We start from the raw sequence: 22,492 nt of genomic DNA on the forward strand, positions 1-22,492 counted from the left end.
TAGTCCATGGAATCACAAAGAACTGGACTGGACTGAGCACGCAGGCTAAATGAAAGGAAACTTTATAGCTCTAAACACATATCAATAAACATACATGAATGAAAATATATGAATTAATTGTCCAATTCAATATACTAGCAGAAAAAATAAAGTAATACAATAAAAAATCTAAGAAAAGAAATAGACACTCATGAGGTAGATATTTAAGTGTATATCTAGTTATTACATTAAAATCCATTTATTTGAAAAAGTAACAAAACATAAGTATTAATTATGGTTTCCAGAGAAACCAAAACAAGGATATATACATAGACATATTTTTATTTATATTTATGTACATATATGTTTATTTATATTTATGCATGTCAAATTGCCAACATCCAGTGGATCATCGAAAAAGCAAGAGAGTTCTAGAAAAACATCTATTTCTGTTTATTGACTATGCCAAAGCCTTTGACTGTGTGGATCACAATAAACTGTGGAAAGTTCTGAAAGAAATGGGAATACCAGACCACTTGACCTGCCTCTTGAGAAACCTATATGCAGGTCAGGAAGCAACAGTTAGAACTGGACATGGAACAACAGACTGGTTCCAAATAGGAAAAGGAGTACATCAAGGCTGTATATTGTCACCCTGCTTATTTAACTTCTATGCAGAGTACATCATGAGAAACGCTGGGCTGGAAGAAGCACCAGCTGGAATCAAGATTGCCGGGAGAAATATCAATAACCTCAGATATGCAGATGACTCCACCCTTATGGCAGAAAGTGAAGAGGAACTAAAAAGCCTCTTGATAAACGTGAAAGAGGAGAGTGAAAATGTTGGCTTAAAGCTCAACATTCAGAAAACTAAGATCATGGCATCTGGTCCCATCACTTCATGAGAAATAGATGGCGAAACAGTAGAAACAGTGTCAGATTTTATTTTTTGTTTTTGGGGCTCCAATATCACTCCAGATGGTGATTTCAGCCATGAAATTAAAAGATGCTTACTCCTTGGACGGAAAGTTATGATCAACCTAGATGGTATATTGAAAAGCAGAGACATTACTTTGCCACCAAAGGTCTGTCTAGTCAAGGCTATGGTTTTTCCAGTGGTCATGTATGGATGTGAGAGTTGGACTGTGAAGAAAGCTGAGCACTGAAGAATTGATGCTTTTGAACTGTGATGTTGGAGAAGACTCTTGAGAGTCCCTTGGACTGCAAGGAGATCCAATCAGTCCATTCTAAAGGAGATCAGTCTTGGGTGTTCATTGGAAGGACTGATGCTGAGGCTGAAACTCCGATACTTTGGCCATCTCATGCGAAGAGTTGACTCATTGGAAAAGACCCTGATTCTGGGAGGGATTGGGGGCAGGAGGAAAAGGGGACGACAGAGGATGAGATGGCTGGATGGCATCACCGACTTGATGCATATGAGTCTGAGTGAACTCCAGGAGTTGGTGATGGACAAGGAGGCCTGGCGGCTGTGATTCATGGGGTCGCAAAGAGTCGGCCACGACTGAGTGACTGAACTGATGTGTATATATATTTATTTATATTTATATATATATGCATGTTAATTTATATTTAGTATATATGATAGATCTCTGTACAGAAAGAGATTTAATATAAAGAGTTGGATCAAGCAGTTATAGGGGCTGGGGAGTCTGAAATTTTAGTACAGGCAGGAGTCAGTGTTGTCAGCTTATAACCAACGGCTGAAGGCACGGGCAGAATTTCTTCTTCCGGTGTCTCAATCTTTGTTCTTAATGCCTTGGCTGGATGGGATGAAGCACAACTGTGTTATTATGGTAATACACTTAACTCAAAGTCTACTGATTTAAATTAATTGTATCTGAAAAAAACTTCATAGTAGCATCTAAACTGGTGGTTAGCCAAAAAAAAAACAAAACACTGGGCACCATATTCTGACCAAATTGACAGATGAAATTAACTATCCTAATAGACACAACATTAACATAGTCAAGTCAAAATATACAAAATAATAAATCACATGGCAGACAACCACAAGAATAAGGAAAAAACAGAAGATGACTGTAGACCTGATAAAAAGGATATTGCAAATAATGAAAATAAATTTGGAAAGCTAGATTAAAGGAATAATTTCATAATAAAATAAAAATTTCCAAAACTGATCCCATAAGAGAGAAAAAAGTTAGGCTAAAAGTTTTCTGAAGAAAATTCGGAGTAAGAAACTCTACATCAAAAAAGCATCAGACTCAGTGGGTTCACAGACGAGTTATAGGAAACCTTCAAAGACAAGATAACCCAATGCTTCATAAATTATTCCAGGGCATAAAAAACATAGAAAGATGTTCAAACTTTTTTTGAAGCCAGTTATCATTTTTATGTTTAAGCTGGATAAAAACAGTACAGAAAATGCTTTAAAAGATAGCCTAACTGATCTTTGCTGTGTAGCAGAAACTAGCAAACTTTGTAAATCGACTATACTTCAATAAAAAAATAGTTAAGAAAAAATAAAAAAATAAGAAAACCAGTCAGTTCCCCTATAAAATGCACCAGAGCTGTCAGATGCTATGATTGCCATGGGGGAAAACATTTCACATTTTTAAATTAAATGTTAATGTTTTTATTAAAAAAAAAAAACTCACTGTTGCCAAAAAGATTAAGATAATGGAAAGAAACATTAACATTTTTAAAAAGATAGTCATATCATTTATGACTTTCAATGCAAAAACACTAAATACAACAGAATGCAAAGCCATCTTAAACAAATAATAAACATTGACCACATAGGATTTATGTTCCTAAACAAGATTATATTGATTCTGTAGAAGGAATTTCATAAATACAGAACACATTAATAGCTCTAAAAGCTCAGTCATGTCCAACTCTTTGAGAAAAAAATTAAAAAAAAGAAAATAACATGATTATTCTCACAAATACTGAAAAAAGCTTCCATAGAATTCAGCCATTGATCCTGATAAAACTTTTCAAGAAGCCAAAAGTAACTAATATTTCATTTACATTTGTATACATATGTGGTGGTTTAGTCACTAAGTCATGTCCAACTCTTGTGACCTCATGGACTGTAGCCTGCCAGGCTCCTCTGTCTATGGGATTCTCCAGGCAAGAATACTGGAGTGGGCTGCCATTTCCTGCTCCAGGGGATCTTCCCAACCCAAGAATCGAACCCAGGTCTCCTGCATTGCAGGAAGGTTCTTTACTGACTGAGCTATGAGGGAAGCCCCATTTATATACATATATGTATATATATACACATATATATGCATATATATAGTGCAAGTGTATATGTATATATATAAAATTCTAAATCTTAAAGTACTAAAATCAGAGTCCTTCTTAATGGGAGAATTCTAGGAACTTTTCTTTCACATTAAGCAAAAGGCAAGTAAGCCTACTTTCTCCAATATTTCACAATGCATGAAAATTATTAACCAATGTCATTTGATAAGAGAAATCAATTAATGAGACAAAATAATTGGTAATAAAATGTAAAATAACCTATTTGGTGATGAGATTATAATGTGTTTAGAAAACCCTACAAAATCAATAATTATGATGATGGCGGTAATAATAATAATCATTTAAGCAACAAAATAACTTCCCAAATGTCAGGATATAAAATGTATATTCAGAAATAAATAACTCATATACTCAGATATAGGCTTCCCTGGTGGCTCAGGTGGTAAAGAATCTACCTGCAGTAGAGGAGATCTGGGTTTAATATTTGGGTTGGGGAGATCCCTTGGAGAAGGGAATGGCTACCCATTCCTGTATTCTTGCCTGAAGAATTCCATGGACAGAGGAGCCTGGTGGGCTACAGTCTGTGGGGTTGCAAAGAGTCGGACACGACTGGGCAACTAACACTTTCACTTCATACTTAGATATAAGAAATTAGAGATTATAATATTAAGGAATACCCTACCTACAATAGCAAAAAAGAAAATTGAAAGGATTTTAAAATTCTCAAGGAATGTGAGGAAAGTTTAAAAACACTTACCAGAGACACAAATACTGGAATGAACAAATGGAAAAACTTGTTCTCTGATCAGAAGACATAAAATGAGATTTCTTACAAAGCTCATTTATAAATTTCAGTGCGTAACAATCAGCTTATTACAGAGCTGACTAATTTTTTATTAAAGTGAATATAAAAACAGAGGACTATGACTTAAATGAAAACAATATTTTTTTTGGATGTCTCCTTTAATAAAGGAACTAAAAGCAAATCTAAGCAAGTGGGAACCAGTTAAACTTAAAAACTTTTGCACAGCAAAGGAAACCATTCACAAAATGAAACAATCTACTGAATGGGAAAATATATAATTAAATTTTAATTTAAAAAATCAAATTTTTAAAATAAAATAAGTTAAATTATACAAGTACAAAAGAAAGAAATGGTGACTTTGGATCTAATTTTACCTTAAAATCCACAATAAATAGAAGAAAAGATGGATATATTGATCTTGTAAGAACAAAAAAGCAATTTATTGCAAAAACAAACAAAAAAATAAAACACACCAAATATTCAAAAGATAAATGCATAGTGGGAGAAAATATTTTCAACTTATGTCACAACCAAAGGGGAGAAATCACAACCCAGTATAACTGGGGTAAAAGTCAAATAAATAATTCAGAAAACAGAAAATAAAAATGACTCAAACATATCAAGTGTAACTAGTTAGAACAGTTGAATTAAAATCCCACTGATTTTTTTCTTAGATTGTACTAGTACTAAAGATATTGTAATATTTGTTTTTCTGAGCCCAACTTATTTCACTTACATAATGTCCTCCAGTTTCACTGAGTTGCAAATGGCAGTGTTACTTTCCATATTAAATCTGAATTATATATCTCCACTGCATCCTTTGGTGGATATTTAGGTTGTTTGCATAACTTGGCCACTGATTTGCAATACTGTTCCAACTGTCAATCTCAGAAGCAGACTAAATAGAAGATTGGTTTTCAGGGGCTGGAATGAGGGGAAATATGTAGTGTTGATCAAAAAATGCCTGGTTTTAGCTATGTGAGGTAAGTTCTCAGGATCTAAAGTATGCATTGTTTACAGTCCACTATTTATATAAATAAATAAATAAATACACACACACACATACACACACACACACACACTCACTGAAAGTGAAAGTGTTAGTCACTCAGTCATGTTGGACTCTTTGTGATGCCATAAACTGTAGCCTGCCAGGCTCCTCTGTCCTTGGAATTCTCCAGGGAAGAATGCTGGGGTGGTTGCCATTTCCTTCTCCAGGGGAGCTTTCAGACCCAGGGTTTGAACCCAGGTCTCCTGCATTGCAGGCAGATTCTTCAACATCTGAACCACCAGGGAAGTCATGATACTCTACTACTACACACACACACACACACACACATATATATATGTATACACTACAATCTATATATGCATATACACAGTTCTATATACAAATATATAGTATGGAAGAACTAATGATGATGAAGCTCCAATACCTTGGCCACCTGATGCAAAGAGCTGACTCATTAGAAAAGACCCTGATGCTGGGAAAGACTGACGGCAGGAGAAGGGGCTACAGAGGAAGAGATGGTTAGATGGCATTACCAACTTGATGGACATGAGTTTGAGCAAGCTCCAGGAGTTGGTGAGGAACAGGGAGGCCTGGCATGCTGCAGTCCATGAGGTTGTAAAGAGTCTAAACACACCTTCAAGTATTAAAGGGAAAAATGTATCTCTCAATGGGGAGATACATAGAGAAAGTGATACAGCAAATTGCCAAAATACTAATGGTTGGGTAATCTGGGTTATTACAATTTTTCTGTAAGTTTTAAATTATCTCAGATAAGAAGGTACAGATAAAACTTTAAAATTTTGCATAGATTAAATATCTAAAAGCATTGCTATAAACCTTTAAGAAAAAAAGTAGATTAAAATATCAGAAAAAATACTATTTTATACATAAGTTAAAGCAATACAAAGTAAAATGGAAATACTGATGAATTTGTTTATAATAAAATTTCAAATTCTCCTTCCAAACAGAAAAGCAAATTATAAGCCAGAGATTAATAGAACTTAATATATTCAATACCTCTCTCTTTTATTTTTATTAAAAAAAAACAACCAAACAGAAGCTATCAAAACACCTCCCCAACCCTAAATATTTACCATTCTGAAATTTAGAAATAAATCTCCCATGTTTCTGTGTAGTAATCATATGTTTGCATGTGCATAGAAGTGTACATACTATCAATTTCCATCATTAAATTTTATATTAATGATAACATATTGATACTATCATTTTGAGAACTACCATAACTGAGGATTAGTATCAAGAATATAAAAACTTTAACTGATTGATAAATAGATAAATCACCCACATTAAAAAATAGAAAAAATATGTAAACAGGTAATTCACCAGATGAATGATAAGCATATAAAAACATGCTCAGTCTCACTTTGTGGTTTAGTTGTTAAGTCGTGTCCAACTTTGCAACCCTATGGACTGTAGCACACCAGACTCCTCTGGCCTCTACTATCTCCAGGAGGTTGCTCAAATTCATGTCCATTGAGTTAGTGATGCTGTCCTACCATCTCATCCTCTGCTTCCCCCTTCTCCTTACATCTTCAGTCTTTCCAAACAACAAGGTGTTTTCCAATAAGTCAGCTCTTTGCATCACATGGCCAAAGAGTTGGAGCTTAAGCTTCAGCATCAGTCCTTCCAATGAATAACCAGGGTTGATTTCCTTTAAGATTGACTGTTCTGATGTCCTTGCAATCCAAGGCTCTCAAGAGTCTTCTCTAGCAGCACAGTTCAAAACCAACAGTTCTTCAGTGTTCAGCCTTCTTTATGGTCTAACTCTCACATCATGGCAGGTGGAAAAACCGTAGCATTGACTACATGGACCTTTGCTGGCAAAGGTCTGCTTTTTTATATGCTGTCTAGGTTTGTCATAGCTTTCCTTCCAAGGAACAAGTATTTTATTTCATGGCTGCGGTCACCATTGACAGTGATTTTGGAGCCCAAGAAAATAAAATCTGTCAGTGCTTCCACTTTCCCCCTTCTATTTGCCATGAAGTGATGGGACCAGATGTCATGATCTCAGTTTTTTTTTTTCAGTTTTTTTTTTTTTTTTAAGCTGAGTTTCAAGCCAGCTCAATCTCAGTTGAGATTGAGATACAAGCTCAGTCTCACTATCAAACAAGTAAAAACAACAATGAGACACCATCTCTCAACCCTCAGATGTCCAACAATTTATATCTGGGTTTCCCAAGCATTGGTATGTATGTGAGAAAATAAAAACTCTTGTGCATAGTTGGTGAGAGTGCAAAGTATAAGTCACTCAGTCATGTTGCCACCCCATGAACTGTAGCCTGCCATGCTCCTCTGTCCATGGAATTTTCCAGGCAAGAATACTGGAATGGATAGCCATTCCCTTCTCCAGGGGATCATCCTAACCGAAGAATCGAACCCAGTTCCCCGACAAAGCAGATAGATTCTTTACCAAATGAGCCACGGTGAGAGTGCAAAGTGTAACACATATTTTGGAAAGCATTAAATATATATATGTATATATATATAATATATATAATATGTATTATATATATAAAATATATATAATATGTATAATATATATATGTATCTAATAGACTATATGTGCATATCCTTGCAATTTTACTTTAAAGTTTTTACCTTAAAAACACTTATTCCTGTACATGAGACACTTATAAAGCTTTTAATTTTATCACAGAATGTAACAGTGGAAAAAATAGAATAAACGCAACTATCCCTTAGTAGATAAATAGATAAGCTGTGTTTTTTCTTACTTGCAATACTATACTGTAGTTAAGATGAATTTTAAAAATTATTTGTATCAAAATTAATGAATCTTAAAAACATAATACTGAGTCATAAAAATAATTTGTCAAAGGATAAAAACCATAATTTGCAATTAATATAAAATTTAATTATAGAAAATAATTGTACATACTTTTCTGTGAGTACCTATATAAGCACTAAGCATATAAAAATATATGAGATTTATTTGGACACCATCTCTGTATTTATACAGAAATTGGTAGAAAGATTATACTGGCAGTGTACTGTTATAATTTTACATTCTTAATGTGTAAGTGAAACAAACACTGAGAAATAGTAACACCTTTTAAATTACCCTTTCAAGTTCAAAAGGTCAGGTATACCAGAGTTTGAATTGTTCTGTATGCTTAAAATATTCCATAATTGAAACACAAATCATACATTTTAGTGTTTTCCTTAAATATTCATATGTAGAGATATATTAATAAGGCCATATTATTGCAAAATTATTTTAAAATTAGTTCTTATTTAACTGCCGTCTAAAGTTAAAATACATATAATGCTGTAAACCTAAAATTCAAAACAGTCCCACTTCTTTGTCTCCCAAGAAATATTTTTTTAAATCAAATCCTGATAAGAAATTTTTGAAGCCTCTTTTAAGGCTCTGGTGTTAAAGTTCATCTTGGTACAGGAATTCTCAACAGGACAGGACTTTCTTAGCTATAATTTGTGATGCAAGGTGTGAGAACTGGAGTGATGATTATTAGAAGTGTCAATGTGGGAAAACCAAATAGGTGATTACAGGAACAGCTTGAAACTCCCAAGTGTCAAACACAATGCAATTTTGGAGAAAAATAGACTCCATAGAACTCATTATTTTCACTGTAGTCAGAAAACTTTCCAAAAGTGATTTTTCTTATAAACAGTAGATCAAAATAAATTATTTAAATTTTAAACTTTACAGGAAATGCAAAGCATTTATCTTTGAAGTTAAGACTAAAAGACAAACAAAACTGTGCAAATTTCTTCTTCAATTTGGTAGTTTACATTTGTCTTTGAGGTAGGGGACTACTTTTATCAGCGGATAGGAGTAGGTATGGTACAAACTATTTCAGCGAACCCCTTAAATCTAACTACAAGTCAGCCTCTAGAAAATGTTAAGTGAAAAAATCACAACAAAGAGGAAAGAACACAAAAACTATGAAATCATAACTTTCTTAGAGACCATCATAAACCAGAGGTTGTGGAGCAGCCAAAAACTTTGATATCCCAGAAAAAACCTCCAGGAGGGCTGGTGTGTCACATCAGCTTACCTGTGGTTAAGAACGAAAGCCAGAGATGCCAGTCACCATCACATGACTAGGAGTAAATCAGCTAGAACTGGATGTCTTGCTTAACGCCCAGTGTAGACTACCATGACAGTGGAGACCCACTCAGAGCCAGGGTAGCTGCTCTTTTCCAGACAAATTAGATTTCAGAAGAAAATTAGGACATAATAACAAAGATTTAAATTTACCAAGAGGACAAAACAATCCTTTATGTGTATATACGTAACACCAGAGCTTCAAAATTCACAAAGCAAAAACTGACAGAACTGGGATGAAAAATAGATAAATCCAAAATCTGATTTAGAGACTTTAAAAGTCAGTTCTTATAATTGATAGAAGTAGGCAGAAAATCAGTATGAAAACACAACATAATGGATACATATAGGCTACTCACATGATAGAATGAATATACATTCTTCCCATTTACACTGGAATATTAATCAGGATAGACCATAATCTAGGTTATTAAAACACTTCAGCAAGTTAAAACAGTTGAATCTTGCAAGAGATACTTTCTGATCACAATAGGATTACAAAAGAAATCTACAACAAAAATTCGTCCTCAAATGTTTGTCAACTAAGCAACATAATTCTTTGTAAATCATGGTGTCTAACTCATTGATCAAAGAGGAGAAGGAAGTAGAAAATGTTTTGAGTTAAATAAAATTGAAAACACAAAATATAAAAATTTATGAGATAAACTAAGGATATGCTTGGAGAAGGCAATGGCACCCCACTCCAGTACTCTTGCCTGGAAAATCCCATGGATGGAGGAGCCTGGTAGGCTGCAGTCCATGGGGTCGATAAGAGTCGGACACAACTGAGTGACTTCAGTTTCACTTTTCACTTTCATGCATTGGAGAAGGAAATGACAACCCACTCCAGTGTTCTTGCCTGGAGAGTCCCAGGGACGGGGTAGCTTGGTGGGCTGCCATCTATGGGGTCACTCAGAGTCGGACATGACTGAAGCGACTTAGCAAATAAAAGGATATGCTTACAGGAAAATTTGAGCATCAGGTGCTTATATTAAGAAATATTGAAGGACTCAAAACAATGATCTAATTTTTTCATTCAATAATAAGAAAAGCAAGACAAATTAAGGATAAATTGAGCAGAAGAAAAAATAATAAAAATATAAATCAATAAAGTTAAAAACAGAAACAAAAGGGAGAAAGAAATGAAACACAGATGACTCTGATAAGAAAATTAAAACTAATAATTATTTCCCTACCTCATTAGATGGAAAGACATATCTAATATTAACTAATATATTACTAAATAAGAAGATAACTGCAAATCTTAAAAATAAGAGAAAAACGTTAATAATTTTGACAATTAGATGAAATAGAACAACTTATTGAATTGAATCTAGCAAAATCTCAGAAAAAAAGAAAATATATGAATGCATAGGCTTACATTAATTTAAAAACTGAATTTATAGTTTAAAACTTTCTTGCAAAGAAAACTCCAAGTGCACATGGCTTGGCTGGTAAATTCTATCAAACATTTATGGAAGAAATACTACCAGCATGTAACATACTCTTACAGAAAATGGAAGAAGGAGAAACACTTCCCCATTTATTTTATGATGTGAGAATTACCCTGATACCAAAGACAAAGACATTACAAGAAAAGAAATCTATCCATCAACTTCCATGGTGAACATAATTGCTAAAACCCTTCTTTATTAAATCCAGCTGTATATATTCATCATGACTAAATGGAGTTTAACTTGAGAAAACAAAGTTGCCTCTATATTTTAAAAAATCAATTATATTCACTAAATCAATAAACAATCCCATTTCCTGATACGTGTGTTTATAGCAGGTTCAATGATAAGTGCCAAAAACAGGAAACAACTCAAAGATTCATCAACTTGGATGTGGATATACTGATTGTAGAATAGCAACTAAATGGAATACTCATGAGTGTTAAAAATAAATGAAAATTGATATATTCCATAACGTGGATGACTCTAAAATGGATATGCCAAAGCAGGAGAAGGAGGGGGTGTGAAGAACTGAGAGAGTGACATTTACATATATACACCACCACGTGTAAAATAGCTAGTGGGAAGCTGCTGTAAAGCACAGGGAGCTCAACTCAGTGCTCTGTGATGAGCTAAAAGGGTGGGATAGTGGTGAGAGAGTGGGAAGGAGGATCAAGCGGGAGGGGATAAATGTACACATATGGCTGATTCACATTGCTGTACAGTAGAAACTAACATAACATTGAAAAGCAATTTTACTCCAATAAAAATAAAATGCATCATACTAAGTGAAATACTCCAGACTCAGAACCTATTCACTGTATGACTCCATGCATTTGACAGTCTGGAAAAGGCAGAATACCAGGGGCTGGAGGTGGGAATATTGGATTTATCATAAAGGGACAAAGGAACATTATAGGGGTAAGTGAACTGTTCTATATCTTGATTCTGGTGGAGGTTATAGATTGCATGATTCTTATGAATGACCAGAAAATTATGAATGGCAGCCCAGTGTGTCATCAGAGGCCAGTGTAGGTGCCTGAGAGTTCTCCTTAGTCTGTCTCTCTCCAACACAATAATTGTACCATCAGGTGAGGAGATGACCAAGACACCGTATGGACAGAATCTGGATTGCTGGGACCATGTGGAGAAGAAGCCTGGAGATCAACTTGACCAGAACTGTCCATGATGAGTTCCGTGAGATGTTCCTGAGGAGGGAGTGAGAAGTAAGCCTTATGAGACCGTGAGTTTGTTGCCCACGTCACTCATTGTTTATAATGCTACCCTTGGGGATTTACCTGTCACACATAACCACCAACCTGCGAGTTCTACATGGACACATCCACCTTTCCTGCTAGAATCACCCCTGAAGAGTTAAGACATGCTCCACTCACGATATCCCCATGACATTAAATAAAATTGTGAAGTAGACTTTATTGGTTTTCAGTGCCCAAATTCCTCATTAACTACACCCATTCATTTCATTCAGTAGAGTCTTCATGTTTAATATGATGACTTAAGTTGTATTGTCACTGCAATCATCTAAGAAACATTTTAATAAAGAATTAGAGCTCTGTCTATTTAAATTCTGATATTAATGCATAAAGAGGTCATTTGGAGATCACACATTTCATCCTGTCCTATACTTGACCACAGTGAATATTTCTCACCATCAGCTCTCCCTGGTACTGATCTGTAAGGGAAAATGTGAAATACAAGTTAATGGAGAGAATGTACCAGACTTGTGTTTCTAAAATGCTACAGAATAAGATTTCAGTCCTCTAAAATTAAGGAGAATGACTTCATTTTTAATCTTTCACCTTAAATCAAATATGTATATAAAATTAAAATTCTGGATTCAAAGAGTAAGTCCACTTTTTCATACATATTCACATATGATAAACCATTTATAGACACTTCAATCTCCACTGCTTATATGCATTTTTCAGAGATAATGGCTTGCTAAAAATACTTTCAAATTTTAATAAGAGAATTCCCATTCAAATCTTATTCTCCTTTGATCATTTTGCTCAGTAAAGACAAGCTTTTATAAACTATTTTATAGTTTCTGTGTAAAATGGAAACATAAAAATATAATTCTCTATTTTTATTCAGTGGACTTTCCCCCTAGTTCTCTGGCATGGGATACATATATGAATATTTCAAGAGGCTAGTAAAATCTTTAATTATATAGCATATTTGTGATTTAGTTTTTAGTCATATTGCAGTATTCAAATATCACTAAGTAATAAAGTTACAGACAATTTTTTCCTCTGATAATTTATATGTAGAATATTTCTTGCCCTCAAACTGTTTCCTTTGAGAGAAGCTTAATTGAGAAATAAAGTGCAATAATGAAGAATCTCTTGAAACTCATGGAATTTTATAGTCCATAGAATTATAACAAGAGTAAGCTAATTGATCCTAAAACATGCCTCTTCTATATTTTAAATACTTGTCAACCCTAACTTTTCATCCATCTTCAGCAACACCATTTAAGTTCAATTATCTAAGTATTCATTTTATTTATCCTTAGGACTAATACTAACTTCTTTCTACCTCTTTTATCTCCACAAGTCAACTGGAGTAAACATAAAATGTAAATATGGGGGGCAGCCCCAGGATGACAGAGGAATAGGACGGGGAGATCACCTTCTCCCCCACAAATTCATCAAAAGATCGTTTGAATGCTGAGCAACTTCCACAAAACAACTTCTGAAAGTTGGCGGAGGACACCAGACACCCAGAAAGGCAGCCCATTCTCTTTGAAAGTATGTAGGACAAAATATAAAAGTAGCTAGGACAAAATATAAAAGACAAAAACAGAGACTAAAGAGTTAGGGACAGAGACCTGTTCTGGGGAGGGAGTCATGAAAGAGAATTTCCAAACAGTAGGAAACCCTCTGACAAGTAGGTCTGTGGGGAGTTTCGGAATCTCAGAGGGCAACAATTAGGAGGAAAGGAAAAAAAAAAAAAAATCCACAGATTAGGTGCCTACCACAACTGTCAGTGGAGAAGTAGCCCAGACTCTAGCATCTGCCACCAGCAAGTGGGGTCTGTACAGGGAGGTCTAGGCTGCATCATTGGTCCTTAGAGTAAGGGTCGGGCCTGAATGCCCTGAGGACAATCTGAGGGGGCTAACATGAGATAGTAACCCAAACTGTGGGATCACCAGAGAGGGGAAAAACAGAGAGAGAGAGAACTTTCCCGCAAAAGGCTCTAACTCGCAGCCTGGCCCACTCACAGAACAAAGGATTGAGTGAATACCAAAGGAGAGCTAGACAGCTGCATACAGGTCCCTCCCCCAGCCAGAGGCAGAGAGGCAGTTGTTTGACAGCCAGAGGTGGAACGCAAGGGGCTACTCCAATATCAGCTCCAGAGACCAGCATCTTCCACCAAACTGTAAGCAGGCTCCCAGTTGCTAACCACGTTTTCCTGGGATTCTAGATGGTTGACGTCTCCAGGAGGGTCACAGCCTGAGATCAGCTCCCCAGAGGAGATGCACAGCACACCTGGGACAGAGCTTTTGTGGTGCACCTGGGAAACCCAGTGGCCAGGACTGAGGAGGTGATTAAGACACACAGCCCACCTGGGACAGTTCACTCACCAAGCGCCTGGTCACCTGAACTGTTTGGAGCTAGGAAGGGCACAAAACGCTTGCCCAACTGAGTCTATGCCCTTATGGAGTACCTTAGAACCTGAACCTGAGCTGCTTAGACCTGGGAAGTGCATGCAATGCAGAGCCCGCTTTGGACAGTGCCCTGCAGAGCACCCTGGAGCCTGAGCAGTGTTGTCTGGGTCTACAGTGTAGTGAAACAGTGCAGACCCGGACAACACACACCTCTGTGAGCTGGGACAAACCCAGTGTGGTCCATACACTGTGAGCACTCCACAACACGCCAGAGATATTTGTTTGCAGTGTTCCTCCCTCCCTACAACACAACTGAACAAGTGAGCCTAAATAAGTGACTACCTTTGCCCCCTTGTGACAGGGCAGAAATTAGACACTGAAGAGACTTGCAAACAGAGGAAGCCAAAATAAACAAAGAAGAGGGAACCGCTCTGGAAGTGACAGGTGCAACAGATTAAAAGCCTGTAGTTAACATTGACTAAGCATTGGAAGGGACCTATAGACCTTGAGAACAAATACAAGCTGGAACCAGGAACTATCTAAAACTGAATTGATCTCACACTGCCCACAACAGCTCCAGAGAAATTCCTAGATATATTTTTCTTTATTACTCCTTTAATTTTCAGTTGAATAACCTACTCTTACCTGGAAAGAAAAGACCCTATTTTTAAAGCAAATTTCATATGTATATTTTTTATAATTTTTGTGATTGATTTTGTTTAGTATTTTTAATATTGTATTTTTGAGAGTCTAACGTCTATCCTAGATTTTTAATCTTGCTTTTTAGTATTTGTTATCAATTTTGTACCTTTAAGAATCTAATCTTCTGTATCCATTTTCACTTAGGGATGTGATTACTGGCTTGATTGCTCTCACCCGTTTTGACTCTCCCTTTTCTCCCCCAGGTCACCTCTATCTCCTCCCTCCCGCTTCTTGTCTCTGTTTAACTCTGTGAATCTCTCTGGGTGCTCTGGGCTGTGGAGAACACTTAGGGAACAGATTACTGGCAAGATTGGTCTCTCCACTTTTGACTCCCCCTCTTCTCCTCCTGGTCCCTTCTATTTCCCTCCTCCCTATTCTCTTCTCCATGTAACTCTGTGCACCTTTTTGGGTGTCCCTTGCTGTGGACAATTGTTTCACCACTAACCTAGATGTTTTATCGTCTGTGCTCTATGGATGGAGAAGTCTTGACACTACTGTAGAATAAGACTGAAAGCCAGAGGCAGGAGGCTTAACTCCAAAACCTGAGAACACCAGAGAACTCCTGATTCCAGGGAACATTAATACACAAGAGCTCATCCAAAAGCCTCCATACCTACACGGAAACCAAGCTCCACCCAAGAGGCAACAAGTTTCAGAGCAAGATATACCACACAAATTCCCCAGCAAAGCTGGAACACAGCCCTGAGCATTAAAAGACAGGATGCTTAAAGCCATACCAAACCCATAGACACCCCAAAACCCACTACTGGACACTTCTTTGCACTCTAGAGAGAAGAGATCCAGCTCCACCCACCAGAACACAGATGCAAGCTCCCCTAACCAGGAAACCTTGATAAGCCACTAGTCCAATCCCAACCACAGGGTGCAGGCTCCACAATAAACAGGAACCACAAACTTCCAGCCTACAGAAAAGGCACCCCAAACACAGCCATCTAAACAAAATGAAAAGGCAGAGAAATATTCAACAGGTAAAGGAACATGATAAATGCCCACCAAGCCAAACAAAAGAGGAGGAGATAGGGAGTCTACCTGAGAAAGAATTCAAAATAACGATAGTCAAGATGATGCAAAATCTTACAAACAAAATGGAGTTATAGATAAATAGATTAGAGAAAAGGATTGAGAAGATGCAAGAAATGTTTACCAAAGACCTAGAAGAAATAAAGAAGAGTCAATCAATAATGAATAATGCAATAACTGAGATCAAAAGCACTCTGGAGGGAACTGACCATATAATAACCGAGGCAGAAGTTAGGATAAGTGAGGTGGAGATAGAATGGTGGAAATAAATGAAGCAGAGAGGTAAAAAGAAAAAAGAATTAAAAGAAATGAGGACAAGCTTAGAGACCCTTGGTGTTGGTTTAGTCACTAAATTGTGTCTGACTCTTGTGACCCCATGGACTATAGCCTGCCAGACTCCTCTGTCAATGGGATTCTCCAGGTAAGAATACTGGAGTGGGTTGCCATTTTCTTCTCCAGTTATCTTCTAGACCCAGGGGTCAAACCTAGATCTCCTGCAGTGCAGGCAGATTCTTTACCAACTGAGCTATGAGGGAATCCCCTGGGACAATGTTAAATGCCCCAACATTCAAATCATAGGAGTCCCAGCAGAAGACAAAAAGAAAGGGCATAAGAAAATACTTGAAGAAATAATAGTTGAAAATTTCTCTAAAACAGGCAAGGAAGTAGCCACCCAAGTCCAAGAAACCCAGAGAGTCCCAAACAGGGTAAACCTAAGGCAAAACACCCCAGTTCAATTCACTTCAGTTCAGTGGCTCAGTCATGTCTGAATCTTTGTGACCCCATGAATCGCAGCACACCAGACCTCTCTATTCATTACCAACTCCTGGAGCCCACCCAAACCTCTGTCCATTGTTTCGGTGATGCCATCCAACCATCTCATCTTCTGTCATCCCCTTCTCCTCCTGCCCTCAATCTTTCCCAGCATCAGGGTCTTTTCAAATTAGTCGGCTCTCCGCATAGGTGGCCAAAGTATTGGAGTTTTAGCTTCAACATGAGTCCTTCCAATGAACACCCAGGACTGATTTCCTTTCAGTCAGTTCAGTTCAGTCACTCAGTCATGTCCGACTCTTAGTGACCCCATGAATCTCAGCATGGCAGGCCTCCCTGTCCATCACCAACTCCTGAAGTTCACTCAGACTCATGTCCATCGAGTCAGTGATGCCATCCAGCCATCTCATCCTCTGTCATCCCCTTCTCCTCCTGCCCCCTCTCCCTCCCAGCATCAGAGTCTTTTCCAATGAGTCAACTCTTCACATGAGGTGGCCAAAGTACTGGAGTTTCAGCTTTAGCATTATTCCTTCCAAAGAAATCCCAGGGCTGATCTCCTTCAGGAGGGACTGGTTGGATCTCCTTGCAGTCCAAGGGACTCTCAAGAGTCTTCTCCAACACCACAGTTCAAAAGCATAGATTCTTCTGAGCTCAGCCTTCTTCACAGTCCAACTCTCACATCCATACATGACCACTGGAAAAAACATAGCCTTGACTAGACAGACCTTTGTTGGCAAAGTAATGTCTCTGCTTTTGAATATGCTATCTAGGTTGGTCATAACTTTCCTTCCAAGGAGTAAGCATCTTTTAATTTCATGGCCGCAGTCACCACCTGCAGTGATTTTGGAGCCCCCCAAAATAAAGTCTGACACTGTTTCCACTGTTTCCCCCTCTACTTCCCATGAAGTGATGTCCTTTAGGATAGACTAGTTGGATCTCCTTGCGTCCAAGGGACTCTCATGAGTCTTCTGCAATGCCATAGTTCAAAAGTATCAATTCTTCAGCAGTCAGCTTTCTTTATAGTCTAATCTCACATCCATACATGACTACTGGAAAAACCATAGCCTTGATATGGACCTTTTTAGACACAGTAGTGTCTCTGCTTTTTAATATGCTGTCTAGGTTTGTCATAACTTCCCTTCTAAGGAGTAAGCGTCTCTTAATTTCATGGCTGCAGTCACCATCTGCAGTGATTTTGGAGCCCCCAAAAATAAAGTCAGCCACTGTTTCCACTGTTTCCCCATCTATTTGCCATGAAGTGATGGGACCGGATGCCATGATCTTAGTTTTCTGAATGTGAGCTTTAAGCCACCATTTTCACTCTCCTCTTTCACTTTCATCAAGAGGCTCTTTAGTCCTTCTTCACTTTCTGCAATAAGGGTGGTATCATCTGCATATCTGAAGTTACTGATATTTATCCCTGCAGTCTTGATTCTAACTTGTGCTTCATCCAGCCAGCGTTTCTCATGATGTACTCTGCGTAGAAGTTAAATAAGCAGGATGACAATATACAGCCTTGACGTACTCCTCTTCCTATGAGGAACCAGTCTGTGGTTTCATGTCCAGTTCTGTTACTTTTTGACCTGCATACATATTTCTCAAGAGGCAGGTCAGGTGGTCTGGTATTCCCATCTCTTTAAGAATTTTCCAGTTTATTGTGATACACACAGTCAGAGGCTTTGGCATAGTCAATAAAGCAGAAACAGATGTTTTTCTGGAACTCTCTTGCTTTTTCCACGATCCAGTGGATGTTGGCAATTTGATCTCTGGTTCCTCTGCCTTTTCTAAAACCAGCTTGAACATCAGGAAGTTCACGGTTCACATATTGCTGAAGCCTGGCTTGGAGAATTTGGAGTATTACTTTACTACTGTGTGAGATGAGTGCAGGTGTGTAGTAGTTTGAGCATTCTTTGGCATTGCCATTCTTTGGGATTGGAATGAAAATTGACCTTCTCCGGTCCTGTGGCCACTGTTGAGTTTTCCAAATTTGCTGGCATATTGAGTACAGCACTTTCACAGCATCATCTTTTAGGGTTTGAAATAGCTCAACTGGAATTCCATCACCACCTCCAGCTTTGTTTGGAGTGATGCTTCCTAAGGCCCACTTGACTTCACATTCCAGGATGTCTAATCTCTAGGTGAGTAATCACACCATCGTGATTATCTGGGTCATGAAGATCTTTTTTTTTTTTTGTACAGTTCTTCTGTGTATTCTTGTCACTTCTTCTTATCTTCTGCTTCTGTTAGGTCCATACCATTTATGTCCTTTATTGAGCCTATCTTTGCATGAAATATTCCCTTGTATCTCTAATTTTCCTGAAGAGAACTCTAGTCTTTCCCATTCTATTATTTTCTTTGCATTGATCACTGAGGAAGACTTTCCTATCTCTCCTTGTTATTCTTTTGAACTCTGGATTTAAATGGGTATATCTTTCCTTTTTTCCTTTGCTTTTGGCCTCTCTTGTTTTCACAGTTATGTGTAAGGCCTCCTCACACAGCCATTTTGTTTTTTTGCATTTCTTTTTCTTAGGGATGGTCTTGCTCCCTGTCTCCCACACAGTATCATGAACCTTCATCCATAGTTCATCAGGCACTCTGTCTATCAGATCTACTACCTTAAATCTGTTTCTCACTTCTACTGCATAATCATAAGTGATGTGAATTAGGTCATACCTGAATGCTTTAGTGGTTTTCCTCACTTTCTTCAATTTATGTCTGAATTTGGCAATAAGGGTTTCATGATCTGAGCCACAGTCAGCTCCCAGTCTTGTTTTTGTTGACTGTATACAGCTTTTCCATCTTTGGCTGCAAAGAATATAATCAATCTGGTTTTGGTGTTGACCATCTGGTGATGTCCATGTGTAGAGTCTTCTCTTGAGTTGTTGGAAGAAGGTGTTTGCTATGACCAGTGCATTCTTATGACAAAACTCTATTAGCCTTTACCTTGCTTCATTCCATATTCCAAGGCCAAATTTGCCTGTTACTCCAGGTGTTTCTTGACTTCCTACTTTTGAATTCCAGTCCCCTATAATGAAAAGGACATCTTTTTTGGGTGTTAGTTCTAAAAGGTCTTGTAGGTCTTCAGAGGACTGTTCACGTTCACATTCTTCAACATTACTGATCGGGGCATAGACTTGGGTTACTGTGATATTGAATGGTTTGCCTTGGAAACGAAGAGAGATCATTCTATCGTTTTTGAGATTGCATCCAAGTACTGCATTTTGGACTCTTTTGTTGACTATAATGGGTACTCCATTTCTTCTATCACTTCTTGCCCACAGTGGTAGATATAATGGTTATCTGAATTAAATTCACCCATTCCAGTCCATTTTTGTTCACTGATTCCTAGAATGTTGACATTCACTCTTGCCATCTCCTGTTTGACCACTTCCAGTTTGCCTTGATTCATGGACCTAATATTCCAGGTTCCTATGCAATATTGCTCTTCACAGCATCAGATGTTGCTTATATCACCAGTCACATCCACAACTGGGTATTGTTTTTTCTTTGGCTCTGTCCCTTCATTCTTTCTAGAGTTATTTCTTCATTGATCTCCAGTAGCATATTGGGCACCTACCAACCTGAGGAGTTCATCTTTCAGTGTCCTATCTTTTTGCCTTTTCATAGTGTTCATGGATTTCTCAAGGCAAGAATGCTGAAGTGGTTTGCCATTCCTTTCTCCAGTGGACCAAATTTTGTCAGAACTCTCCATCATGACCTGGCTGTCTTGGGTGGCCCTACATGGCATGGGTTAGTTTCACTGAGTTAGACAAGGCTGTGGTCCATGTGATCAGATTGGCTATTTTTCTGTGATCATGGTTTCAGCCATTCTACCCTCTGATGCCCTCTCTCAGCGCCTACTGTCTTACTGGGGTTTCTCTTACCTTCATGTGTGGTATCTCTTCATGACTGCTCCAGCAAAGGGCAGCTGCTCTTCCTTACTTTGTACGTGGGGTATCTCTTCACAGCCTCTGCTCCTGACCTTGTACGTGGGGTATCTTCTCATGGCTTCTACCCCTGACCTTGGACATAGGGTATCTTGTGCCAGTTGACACATATTAATCAAATAACAAAGATCAAACACAATGCAAATGTTAAAAGCAGCAAGGGAAAAACAACAAATAACACACAAGGGTTCCCCATAAGGATAACAGCTGATCTTTCAATAGAAACTCTTCAAGCCAGAAGGGAAGGACAGGACACACTTAAAGTGATGAAAGAGAAAAACCTACAACCTAGATTACTATACCCAGCAAGGATCTCATTCAAATATGAAGGAGAAATCAGAAGCTTTACAGACAAACAAAAGCTAAGAGAATTCAGCACCACCAAACCAGCTTTTCAACAAATGCTAAAGGATCTTCTCTAGAAAGGAAACACAGTAAAGGTTTATAAACTTGAACCCAAAGCAACAAAGTCAATGGCAATGGGATCATACTTATCAATAATTACCTTAAATGTAAATGGGTTGAATGCCCCAAACAAAAGACAAAGACTGGCTGAATGAATATAAAAAAAGACCCCTATATATGCTGTCTACAAGAGAACCACCTCAAACCAAGGACACATACAGACTGAAAGTGAAGGGCTGAAAATGATATTTCATGCAAATTGAAACCAAAATAAAGCAGAAGTAGCAATACTCATATAAAATAGACTTTGAAATAAAGGCTGTGAAAAGAGATAAAGAAGGACACTACATAATGATTAAAGGCTCAATCCAAGAAGAAGATATGACAATTATAAATATATATGCACCCAACATAGGAGCACATCAATATGTAAGGCAAATGCTAATAAGTATGAAAGGCAAAATTAATAGTAACATAATAATAGTGGGAGACTTTAATACCCCACTCACAACTATGAATAGATCAACCAAACAGAAAATTAACAAGGAAACCCAAACTTTAAATGATAAAATGGACCTATTAGACCTAATTGATATCTATAGAACATTTCACCCCAAAACAATGAATTTCACCTTTTTCTCATGTGCACATGGAATATTCTCCAGGATAGACCACATTCTGGGCCATAAATCTAGCCTTAGTAAATTCAAAAAAATTGAAATCATTTCAAGCATCTTTTCTGATTATGGTGTGGTAAGATTACATGTCAACTACAGGGGGAAAAAAAAACTGTTAAAAATACAAACATATGGAGGCTACCAACACATTTATGAATAACCAACAAATCTTGAAATAAATCAAAAGGAAAATCAAATCATGCAGAGAAATGAATGAAAATGAAAACATGACAACCTAAAACCTATGGGATTCAGTAAAAGCAGTGCTACGGGAAAGGGTCATAGCATTACAAGCTTACCTCAAGTAACAAGAAAAAAATCAAATAAATAACCTAACTTTACACCAAAAGCAACTAGAAAAAGAAGAAATGAAAAACCCCAAGGTTAATAAAAGGAAAGAAATCATAAAAATTTGGGCAGAAATAATGAAAAAGAAACAAAGGAGACTATAGCAAAAATCAACAAAACTAAAAGCTGGTTTCTTTGAGAAGATAAATAAAGCAGACAAAGCATTAGCCATACTCATCAAGAAAAAAAAGGCAAAGAATCAAACCAACAAAATTAGAAATTAAAATTGAGAAATCACAACAGACAACACAGAAATGCAAAGGATCATAAGAGACTATTATCAGCAACTATATGCCAATAAAATGGACAACTTGGGAGAAATGGATGAATTCTTACAAAAGTACAACTTTCCAAAACTGA

This window comes from Bos taurus, chromosome 17, assembly GCF_002263795.3.
Source record: "Bos taurus isolate L1 Dominette 01449 registration number 42190680 breed Hereford chromosome 17, ARS-UCD2.0, whole genome shotgun sequence".
Classification (NCBI taxonomy): domain Eukaryota; kingdom Metazoa; phylum Chordata; class Mammalia; order Artiodactyla; family Bovidae; genus Bos; species Bos taurus.